The 11459-nt window shown below is 36.2% G+C and overlaps 1 long non-coding RNA gene across 3 annotated transcripts in view; it reads right to left on the bottom strand.

Annotated features, from left to right (window-relative positions):
* Window positions 1–3302: 3302 nt before the first annotated feature.
* Window positions 3303–11459, bottom strand: part of LOC311427803 — a 43651-nt gene continuing 35494 nt past the window's right edge. For 2 of the 3 annotated variants that reach the window (XR_014687573.1, XR_014687574.1), the window contains 2 exons: window positions 11050–11136; window positions 3303–3613 (listed from right to left, as the gene is read on the bottom strand). This is a non-coding gene — a long non-coding RNA (uncharacterized lncRNA). Of the gene's footprint in view, window positions 3614–10537; window positions 11137–11459 lie in introns of those variants that run through there. The other variant, XR_014687575.1, reaches the window with a different exon arrangement.

Raw genomic sequence — 11459 nt, 5'->3', positions numbered from 1 at the left:
TGCTTGACTTTGTGGTTACCTTGGATTTAAAAATAAAGTTAATCCCATGTGATTTCAAACTGACATTATTTTTTATGTCTATGCTCCTTACCTCAAAATCTCCAGATCAATCAGGTCTCTGCAACCAAATCCAAATTTATGTCTGTTTAAACCTCGAAGGAATCATTCTAGTAAAAGTATCCAGAAAGTTTCTGGTAAAACAGAAAGTGTGTATTGTTTGTCTCCTGTGGTTTCCCTATAATTTCAAGGGAATTGATCCTATAAATGATTATTAGGTGAACGAGAAATATTGCCAACTTCAGCTAGTAACAGAACTGGAACAGATTTTTTCAAAATATTTTAATTTGGCCCGATTCAATTCTTTCATAATTGTTAGAATTTCAAACAGAAAAATTATCTCATCCTTTTAATATTAATATTAATATTAATATTAATATTAATATTATATATAACAATAACAATAACAATAACAATAACAATAATAATAATAATAATAATAATAATTTTGCCTTAGGAAAATCACTGCTATTGGTAAAAGTCCTTCATCTTTGCCATTTTAAATAATTCCTTTTAAAATACGAGAAGCTAGCAAGCTGCTTTCTCATTCACAATAAAAGTTTCTTCTTTGTCTTTTAAAGAAAAAATAGAAGAAAAACAGAATCATTAGCAAATCTAAGGCAGATGATACCAGAAATCTGAGAATTTCTTTCTTTTCACAGTTCTGTGGCTCATTGCTACTCTGCATTTTTTCACATTGCTTACTTTTGTTTTTACAATCTCAGGCAAGGTTTCACTTGAAGTGAGCTGGAATCAATTTTTAAATAGAGGATTGTTCATCCAGAGAGTATTGTTCACAACTAGATATCCATGTGTTGGGGGAGAAAAAGTTTTCAGTGGCCAGGTGTCCATATCCTAAAGCTGTGAAATGATTTTGGTCACATGTCCCAGGGCAAATACACAGGACCTAACCAAGCCTGAAAAAAAAAAAAAAAAAAGAAAAGAAAAAAATAAATAAAAGAAAACACAGCAGAAATAAGCTGGCACATCTCCATTCAAGTTGACAAAAAAGTCTTGAATAATGCATTGATAAATTATCATGCTGTACATATGAAAGCAATACATGGATCCTAATTCTAATGTTAGTCAAACACTCATTATTTATTATTTACTTTACCGTGGCATCCAGAAGGCCCAGAAAATACAGTGTAACTGCATTAGGTGCTGCTCAACATGTAATAGGGTATCTGTCTTAAAAGATTCTTTTCTACTCTCTTTTTGCTGTATGGTTTGCTGAGCTAAACTCTGTAGGACATATTTTGGAGATAACTTCCTGGCAAAAAGGAAAAATAAAAGGGGGGGGGGGGGGGGAGGAGGAGGAGGGCAGGGAGGCTTTAAGAATTAACTCTTCCTGAAAGCTAAAATGCTTGAATGAGCATGCTGATAAGTCCTACTGTAAACCCAGAGCTCAAAAGAGTCGGGTGATGGTTTATTACTGACTGAGGAGAGGAATCCAGGTCTTCAGAATTCTCACTTCCAAATCTGTCTATCTGTTTGGTTCATATTTGAGAGGATGTGGTACTGTACTAACAAAATTTGTCAATCTATAAAATTTTTCTAACACCATCTAGATGCACTGTAAATCTTATCTGCACTTTTTTGTTTTGTTTTTCAACAGTATTTTGTTATCCTTAGCAGAAGCATCCACTTGTATATATATACATAAATATGTTGTATGTACTGTGAGACTTCTACTGTGCCCCAAAGCCCCAAACCTGTAAGAAGTGAACTGTTCTCTGAAGATGCTGTTCTTACTTTTGCCATTGATTATACAGGGAATCTAGAGAAAAACACAAAACAAACAAACAAACAAAAAAAAACAACAAACAAACAAAAACAACAACAACAACAACAACAAAAAAGCACTCCATACATCCTTCCTTAGTTTTTTAGTAAAGTGCTAAGTACCTGAATCTCATCAGTGATGTATACATTGCTACCTATTTCCATGGGTTATTTTTAAAGGGTTCTTCTATTGACACTGAATGTCAGTCTGTGATCCCCATCAGATCTCTCCATCACCGGAGAGCTCCAAAGGAAAAGTTCACCTTCAATGCATTCCTTACAGAATAGACTTTTCTTTGCCCTAGTAAATCCTTTTGCTAGAGTCTGGTCACTGCATAGTGTTCTAGCTTAGAGCATTAATGTCATGTTGTGGTAAGGCCTAGAAGAGAAAAAAATAAGTAACATTAATGGAAAATCAGCTGATATGGTGAGGCAGGTCTGGCAGAAACTGGGTAGTATAAGTCCTTTATTACCCCAGAACTTTGACAGCATCTTGATTCATAAGGTTTGTCTCGGAAATAGTATCTCCTCACGACCTGTAAGATTTCTTTTCCTTGTTCTCATTCATTTTCCCATAGGCCCAATTTTTATTTGATATATTTACAGCGGTAGGTAGGGATGACCTAAAGATCTCTCTCTGAAGTTACATGCCAACTAATGCCATGATAAACTCTGTTTCTCCATCTTCACTGGCTATGCAGCTTGACCCTGAGCATTGTACTGACTGTCTGCATAAAAGGTCTGCCCTTTTCTGAAATGTATGTACTGCTTACTGCTCTAGAATGGCAGCAAAGACACTTCAAATTCTATTTTAACAGAAGCCTTCTATAGGACATCAGAAGTGTCATTTATTTCCTTTGACTAAATGTCTTGTATTTTCCTATTTCCCAAAAGTGCTCAGATATAGGACCCTGGACCCTGCTATCACCAGATGTATTTGTCCCTCCAATTAGGAGGAATCTTTGCATTCAAAATGATTGCTTTTGCTTGCTGTATTCAGCTATTTAAGTACTTTGGGATACATGACCCAGTGAAATGTTGGATCTCTTGTACAAACATCATGTTCGTGCCCTAAAAGACAGTGCAGACTCCAATCTTGTTTCTGGCATTTTGCACCATTTGTTCCTCTTCAGACCTCAGGCCTTGTCATGCTGTTTGAAGTATTAGTGTGGATCAAGACTCTCCAGGGGAGGATGTGAATTGGGGTTGGCAGTAAGTGTGTGATTGGCACTGGTGAAGAATTCTTATTGTGTTGAGATTTTAGGCATGACAGTTATTGGTAAACCAATCCGAAATAATCCCATTCAAACCTGCCAGATTTGCTACAAAGTGATATGTTCCTGAAGATCCTTGCCAGAATAATGATTGATGCCCACTGCCAATCAGTGCTGAGACTCAGTCACTTCTTGTTGCCATTTAACTACAGCTACACAAAGCATTTAACAAAATGAAAGGGCATATTTGATGTTTAACGAATAAGATTACCTACAGTTGTTTATTAATAGGTGCGCACCTTTACTCACTGAAAGGCTAGGCTAGGCAAATCACTCAACCTTCATATGTTTCAGTCAATCTATCATTTGAGTAACAGTAAAAGAAAAGCAACAACAACAACAACAAAGATCACCATAAACTCACTTGAAAAACAGGAAGCATTTGAGCTGGGACTTACTAGGGAAATTATACATGCATTATCTGTGTTCCAGTCTCTCTTCCCAGTAACTTTTAGCCTCGGAGACTGTATATTCCTCCAGAGACAGCAACATGATAACTTTAGAGAAAAAAAAAAAAAAAAAAAAAAAAAAAAAAAAAGTGTTGTATGTTATATTGTTATTTTTGCCATTTACAAGTGAATATAGTCAATGGATGCAGAATTTGACTGACACCATTTTGCTTGATTTTTATAGAAAGCTATGTTTTGGAAGATCACTGGTCTCCAGCAAACTGCTTAATGTTAGGAAAATGCGTAAATCTCACTGGTAGCAATGGAACATCAATGCATTCTTACATTTAAGCCCATGTTTAAGTGTTTTCTGAACAGGATAACTACTTGTGAAAAAAAAAAAAAAAAAAAAAGTTGAGGCACATCAAACACCAGATACATAAACTAAGGGGTTACAAATATACTGAGAAATGTGGGTAAGCCACCAGCAAAGGTAGGTATAGTCAATAAAGATCCCAGTACTTTATCTTAAGCTTCAGTCTTAGTGTATTAATTAAAAACTCCCAGTGACTCAGGACACAGCAATTATATTGATGCTATTTTTCTCTTTTATGCAAGGAGAAACTCACCTGATAATACTAATAATGGCACTTGCATAGCACTTTATGTTCACAAAGTGCTGTACCAACAACACATAAACTACACCCAGGTTTGTATTATTTCTTTTACTGGTGTTACTGAACAGGTTTTAGAGGACAAGGAACAGGGACAAAGATCACCTGCAGTTACTGCACTAAGGGCTTCATCCAAACTAGTCTCTCCCTTGTGTTCCTGCTAAGTCAAGTTCCTCTTGCTTATAACTTTTGTAGCATTTCCACATTAATTAAAAACAATAAAGAAACTGAAACCTTATTATCTTGATTCATATTAGAGCTCTGCTATGTAGCATCACTGCAGTGTTTGGACTGGACATCAGTGAATTCTGTGGATTCCTGCGAGTTGTTTAAATATTCTACAGATTTACCATCAGCAGAATTTTATACTCACCTGAGACAAAATAAATGACACACAGCTTGTTTTGTGTTTGTTTGTTTGTTTGTTTTAAAGCATGTTTAACAACACTTAACAGCAGGAGGATGAATTAAGAAGTTCTGCGGTGCATATTGAAACCTTCCAATTACCTGTCAAGATGTGGGTTCACAAGTCTAAACCCAAACAGTCAGCTCATCTCAATACGGACTCTTCTGCCCCTCAAACACTTGTGACCACACAAGTCCTGTTACACACTTTGCACTACTATTGATTTTTTTTTTAATATTTTGTTCTTTATTTCTGCACTGCAACATATTAAACCTGTTCTGCATTTCTGTGGGAACACAAATTAATGAGTTCTGCTAGAATTTCTTCCACTCATGTTGGGAGAGTAATTAATAATTTTCCTTTTCATGTTTTTTTTTGTTTGTTTGTTTGTTTTAATTAAAAAATAAAAAATAAAAATTGAGAATCTCAATGGCCAACCTCTCCTGTATGTAAGGCTCTCAAGGTCTGTTTAGGAGCTACAAAGAACCATTAAAACCTACCTTTGACCTCACAGTGTTCTCATACTTCCTTATTTACTTCGCAGAAATAAATTTTAGTATTTTTTTCCCCTAAACTCTGCCTTTTACTTCCTCATCTTCATCTGGGAGTCTTTTCCTCACCGGACTCAGCTGACAAAGTTGAACTCCAACAGAGCAATCAGTAATGCATATTGTGCTTCAGCTATGTCCTGACAGAAATGTACACATTATATTAGCCAAATACTAAGCTACATTAACCAGAAGCATGACTTGTGTCTTCCTTCATAAAAAGATTTTTTTTGTCATGTTTTAAAAGCCATTTGACCAAGTTCATGAGTAACTTTTGCATTATTCCACTGGCTTTCTTCAGAGGCAATGCAGCTTGCCAATTAAATTTTTTGAAGTTGCTGAATTATTGTGCTGTGTGTGATAGTCACATAGGTGTGTACAGAATATGCTGCATTTAATCTTCAATAGATGAAATTGCTGGCACTATGAATTTTTCCAACCTTTGCTTCTGTACACCCCCCACCCGCCACATTTTGCAAATGGTTTTAGAATCTAAATGCAAGCACATTAAGTATAAAGAACGAATTTGGCATTTAAATTAATGGTTTCATGTCACTGACAGTACAGGTTTTGTTTGTTGGAGGAAGAAGCTAAAACATGCGTTAAATCTGCTGAACGGCTTCAGGTGATTGACCAGCACATTTTGTCCACAGGATAAGCTGCAGAAACAGATCTCAGCTGTGAAATGGCTGGCTGACTTTCAGCATTATTATTTATTTATTTATTTATTTTTGGTTTTGTTTTGTTTCAAAGTATCTATACCCGTGACCGAGTAGAATCCCTCCCAACACAAATTATCAAGTACCACTGCAAGTTTTCAATAGCAGCCAATCTGGAGGACTGCATATATCTACCCCCAGACAGCTGCATTATGGAGCTAAAGGAACTGCATCTAAATTCATGAGCCGATAAAAAGTAATCTGGCTAAAGTCTTTTTTATACCAGAATATACACTGATAATCACACCCCCTTGAATTACAAATGTTCCATAACCATTCAAACTGGTACCGAGTTACTGACATTATTTGAAGTAATGACATAATAAAACACACTTTAAAAGACAAACCCATAATTTACTTACTTCTCGCTTAAAAGATGTTTCAGAAATCTTTTGAGATCATAATTGATGGGATACCAGATTTCATAGACCATCAAAGACTTGAATACATTTTAATAAACCAGAAAAATTAAAGTCACTTTAGCTTACTAGCTGGCTTTAGATATATTTTTTTAAGTATTATTATTATTATTATTATTATTTCCTGTGGCTTTCTCCTTTCTTTTCTCTCCCTGCTCAGTTATCTCTCTTGCTCACTCTCTCTTGGTCTCTAACATTTTAAAACTACAGCTAAAAATTAATTAAAAACTACACCGACCTGCAGCTTTATCTCTTTAAGAAAAATATGGGATTTTCTTCTCCTTGCTCTTTAGAGACAACAGAAATACCACTATTCTCAACTTCATCTTGTTGTATGGAAGTATGTTAAAATGAGACATTTGGTACACCCCGTTTATAAAGGGCATCTAAGTTGCTTAATTATGTGAATACTTTGGCTACCTACCTGCCTATGTTTTATAAAACAGTGATAATTAATGTTTGCTCAACATAAGGGCTTAGAGGAACTTAATGTCCATCTATCGTTCTAATTGGCATCCAGTGCTATATTAGCTGAGATTTCAAGGACGTCAAAAACATGCTGATATCTCTTCCTTCCTGCTACATCAGGAAGAAGTCAAGCTAATTGACTCCACAGATTTTGTTTTCAAGTGGACATGAATTCTTTATAGCCAGTTGAACTAAGAAACTAAAAGAAATTAAACTAATTGTCAAAATGTTTACATTTTCTTCTCTCCAAGTAACTTCCCACAGAATGGAGTGAATTTTGTATAAGGATGGAAGAGCCTTTAGAAGGATTTGATCAAAGGGTCAAATCCTCTCAAAGTTGCATAATCAAATGTTATTATGGGGTTGTTTGGACAGGTTATTTAACCCTGTCTTGGTCTTAAAGGAAGGAAACCGTCATGTCATTTCCTGGGTGAGTTCCTTAACCTTTTTAACTTCTAAATATGGCAAACAAAAGTGAATTTAAACAGTTTGTCCAGGTGCTTGTGAGTGAAAAATAGTAGGTTACCTGGTTATATATTGCAACAGGCAGAATATATATAGAGAGAATATATATATTGGTTAAAAATAAGATAAAGACAAACAATAATAGCAGAGTTTTTCCCCTATCCAAAACAAACCACAGCACACAGCAGTCAGCACAGGCAGAAGAATTTTCACAGGATATATCTTTTAGCTGAAAATGGTGGCAAAAGGATGAAATAAAATTTAGTTCATTAGAGAGATGCAGGGAATTTCAGTCCCTAATGTCAGGCTCTGTACTCCTGAGATGCCCCTAGTGCCACTCACAGTTGACTGAAATCAATTCCTCTTATCACCCTCCACACCTAGTTCTTGTGTACCTGTATGCTAACCTGCGCAAAGCTGGAAGATCTACAGTATTGCATGGGAGTACAACCTAGTAATTGCATAATGGCAGTTTTGGGCTGAATTTTTTAACTGTAAACATTAGTCTTCTCTTAGAGGAACAGCAGTGAAAAAATATTAGGAATAGTAGGTGTTATTTACATGGTAGAACAGGGCATAAATACTTTGTAAAAAGCTACAGGTAGTAGTTTCATTGCACTGAATACCATTATCCAAGTAGACCAAATAAAAAGCAAGTCGAAGTGATTCACCCTAGCACCACTTGTGGCAAACTGACTCGTGGAAGATTCTCACTTTTAGCTGCTTAAAACAGAATTGTCACAGAATTGTCTTTAGATACATCTGGTTCCAGCTGCCAGAGCATGATACTCTACCTGTTCGTGCCTTAAACTTTGCTTCTCCACCCACATGTCCACACTCACTGAGCATGACAGCAAACAGCCTGGTATATGAAAATGGAGTGGTGATGTGTCAGCAGGAGAGGACAACTTGCTGGCGGCACAACTTTACTGTGTTCAGGCATTACTGCAGGAATGTGTACTGCTTCAAGCCAGCAGTCCATCTAGAGGCTGTTTGCAAGACACCTCACTGGAAGATACCAAAAATCCTTTATTAGGCAGTAACTGAAAAACCTGCCTTTCCAGAAGTGTCTCCATCTTTTGCCCAAGACTCAAAGTTGGATTCAATCCTAAAGAGCAACAAATTATACTAATATACAAAAGACCTGTGTGTGGAATCTGTTCACCTGTTACACCTCTTATTCTTCCACCTGTCTTTTACTTCTTTCTTCGTGTTATTTTCCCTTTCTAGGGAAACTTCCCTTTCTAGGTTTTCAGGGAACAAATCTTACTCCATGAACAGGAAGAAAGGCAAAAATTAATCCCATTGAATTTTAGGCTCTTAGCTACGATCATTTACACAGTAGCTTAGACTATTTATACAATCAAAAGAGAAGAATATACTTCCAGAAGTGGTAATTTACTCTTTAGATCTGAATCACCCTGGAGGTTCCTGTAGCTTCCCAGTAGCTATAGAAAGAGCAGAGGGTAATTTGTCTAAAGTACTCTAACTTAAATACCTCAGTTATGAGCATTAAGTTGGGTTCAGCCTGTGTCTTTGTTCCAGCAGTACCACCTGTGAATTTTTCCATGCATCTCTCAGCCACCTGCTTCTATTCAACCAATTTTTTTAAAGGCTGATCTCATTGCCATCTGGTTATCACATTTCACTCTGTGGGCTAGATCTTGCTGACTTGTTGAACTATCTTCATGGAACTTAACCCAGGACTCTACATAAAAATAATCAATAATAGGTTAGTAACAAGAGAAATCCACATGATACTTCATTGACGGAATTACCCTCTCCTCAACTGTAGTAAATTGAGGATAGGTGAACACAGTCCTTACAAGTGAACGTAGCCTTTACACAGTCCAGGAGACCAAGACTGAATTAAAGACCATGGTATCAGAACAACTGTTTTTCAGCCATGCACTTGAAACCTATCCCTTAAGAAGAGATACCAGAAGCTGAGGTCTGGGGGCTTTCTGTATGTTTGTTTTGCTCTTTCCACAGACTATCAGCATAAATACCACTTCCTTAGTTATAATCCATCTGCTCTGTTGACAATGTACTCAAATTGCAAGCAAGTATTTAATGGTGTCATGCTGAAGCTCTACTGAGTGGATGCTGAGAGAGCCTGAGGAGTCACTGAAATGAAAGGGCTTTTTTCTTAATTTCAGTCACCAGAAGACTCTGAACTGAACATGACATCCTAGCCATCTGAGCTTTTTAAACAAGTCCTTGGCAGACACACAATACTCAGCTCTCTGGTACCTAAATAATTGAGACTTTGGAACACCAAAGTACTTGCACCTTCAAACACTCAAGTAGCTTTATTTGAAAGATTATTTTCACAGAAGAAGACTAACTCTGCCATTTGAGATCAGTGGAACGCTCTGAAACATAGTGCCTACACTTTAGGTTGGAACACATTGGTTGTTTACTACATATTGACTAGAATTTTCCCAGGTGTAGGAGGCATTTGATGAAATGCATGTCTGTAATGGCATGATAGATTAGTGAATTATGGATATTTGAAAAAGAGGAAAGGGGGCATTATAGCAGAAGTTATAATTTCCTAGAGATTCCACTGCTTATATGTGCATTTTATGTTATTTTGTATTTGATTTTGGAGCCTTTCTTTTTTAAACACCCAACAGATTTCTCCAGGACTAAGAACTAGTGTACTGGTATTTGTGACAAATCAAAGGATTAGTAACACAGACTTTTCAAGGGCCATGACGTATCTCCTGGATTGGCTTCTCATTAATAAATTTTGCTTTGAGCTTTAAAGGATCTACTTCAGCGCTGCATTCCCCTTCCTCTCCTGTCTCCTTTATAAATCCTACCTAAAGTAGAGTATGAACTGATATCGTACCCATAAGGATTCTACACTTTTTCACATCCAGATCTGCTTTGTTATTGAAGTAATTATAGTTATTTTTAATCATTCATTTATTCTTCTAATTAGTGGTCACACTGATACAATAACCATTCGTGATTCTTATTAGTGCATACTGTACAAGACAGCAAATCCCAAAAGTTAATTATAGAATCACAGAATGGTTTGGGTTAGAACAGACCTTCAAGATCATCCAGTTCTATGAAAATATGATGAAATTAAATATGTCTGTGTATGTCTTTCAGCACTATCACTCACCTAGGAAGTGGAGAAGACTGCTTATATTTTTTGTTTTACTCTCAGTACAGGCTCTGAAGTCTTATGATAGTATTACATTCAAAATGTTGTTAGTGCAAAAGGGAACACTTCTTGCTGTATTTGGAGCCAAGACATAATTGTTAGTTTAATTAATATTTAACGATATAATAAAAAAAGAAAAAAAGATTATACTTTTTTTCTTATTAGTTTATTACAACAGGAACTATATAAATAGTTAAAATTAACAGAGAAAAGCCTTTTACAGCTAAAATTGTCTTTCAGAAAAGTTACTAGCTCTCTTTGTTTTTATGCTTACCCTTCCAATATGTCTCCAGGCCACAACACTGACATCTTCAGGGTTCCCCAAGAAAGAGGAACAGGTGGGTAGATAGGTAGGTATACGATGTTCATTGTGTGGTATTCCTCCTTCTCTATTTTTGGTCAGCTTAGGTAATTTTTCTTTCTTAACTTTTCCTTTGCATGGTCTTCTCTCTCTTTAGTAGTTCCTAGCTAGAATCTGAAAGTGCAGAATAGCCTGCACCAGTCTCAAATGACATAAAAAGCTATTGTTTGTTGCAGAAATGTGACTTATATACTCTGTTCAGAGTCCCTGTACAATACAAATTCTGTGGCCTTGTAGTAGCAAAAAAACGTATTTACTGAGGTAAATCAGGGGAGTGTCACAATCTTCAGTCCAGGTACTTACATGTCTCCATCTTTAAAGCTCAGCCATTAGGCAGCAAGATCTGCAGGACAAGAATGAATGAAGACAGTCTTTTACCTCAGTATTCTCCTGTAAAGAAAAAGTTCACGTTCTCTTATCTGTTCCTGAGATTGTTTATATTATCCAGTGGTTTTACAAACATAATTAATTAGAAACAATCTTGACAGTAGCCCAAGATATTCATCCTCTTAGATAAGGGCCTTAATCTTTAGACTACAAAAGTATGTCCTCTCCATGTATCTCTGAATTTGTGATGATTGCTTTCCCAGTTAAAGAACTACATGCAGATCAGTGGAAGGTAATTTAGTTTATCAACCCTACAGAGATTTGTGATTCTCTTGGGCATGAAGGTGACTTGAGATTTTTCCATTCCTTTTATTTTTTTCTAGGAA

This window comes from Aythya ferina, assembly GCF_964211825.1.
Source record: "Aythya ferina genome assembly, chromosome: Z".
NCBI classification, from domain to species: domain Eukaryota; kingdom Metazoa; phylum Chordata; class Aves; order Anseriformes; family Anatidae; genus Aythya; species Aythya ferina.
The sequence above is the reverse complement of the archived record's forward strand: the minus strand, read 5'-3'. Positions and strand labels throughout refer to the sequence as shown.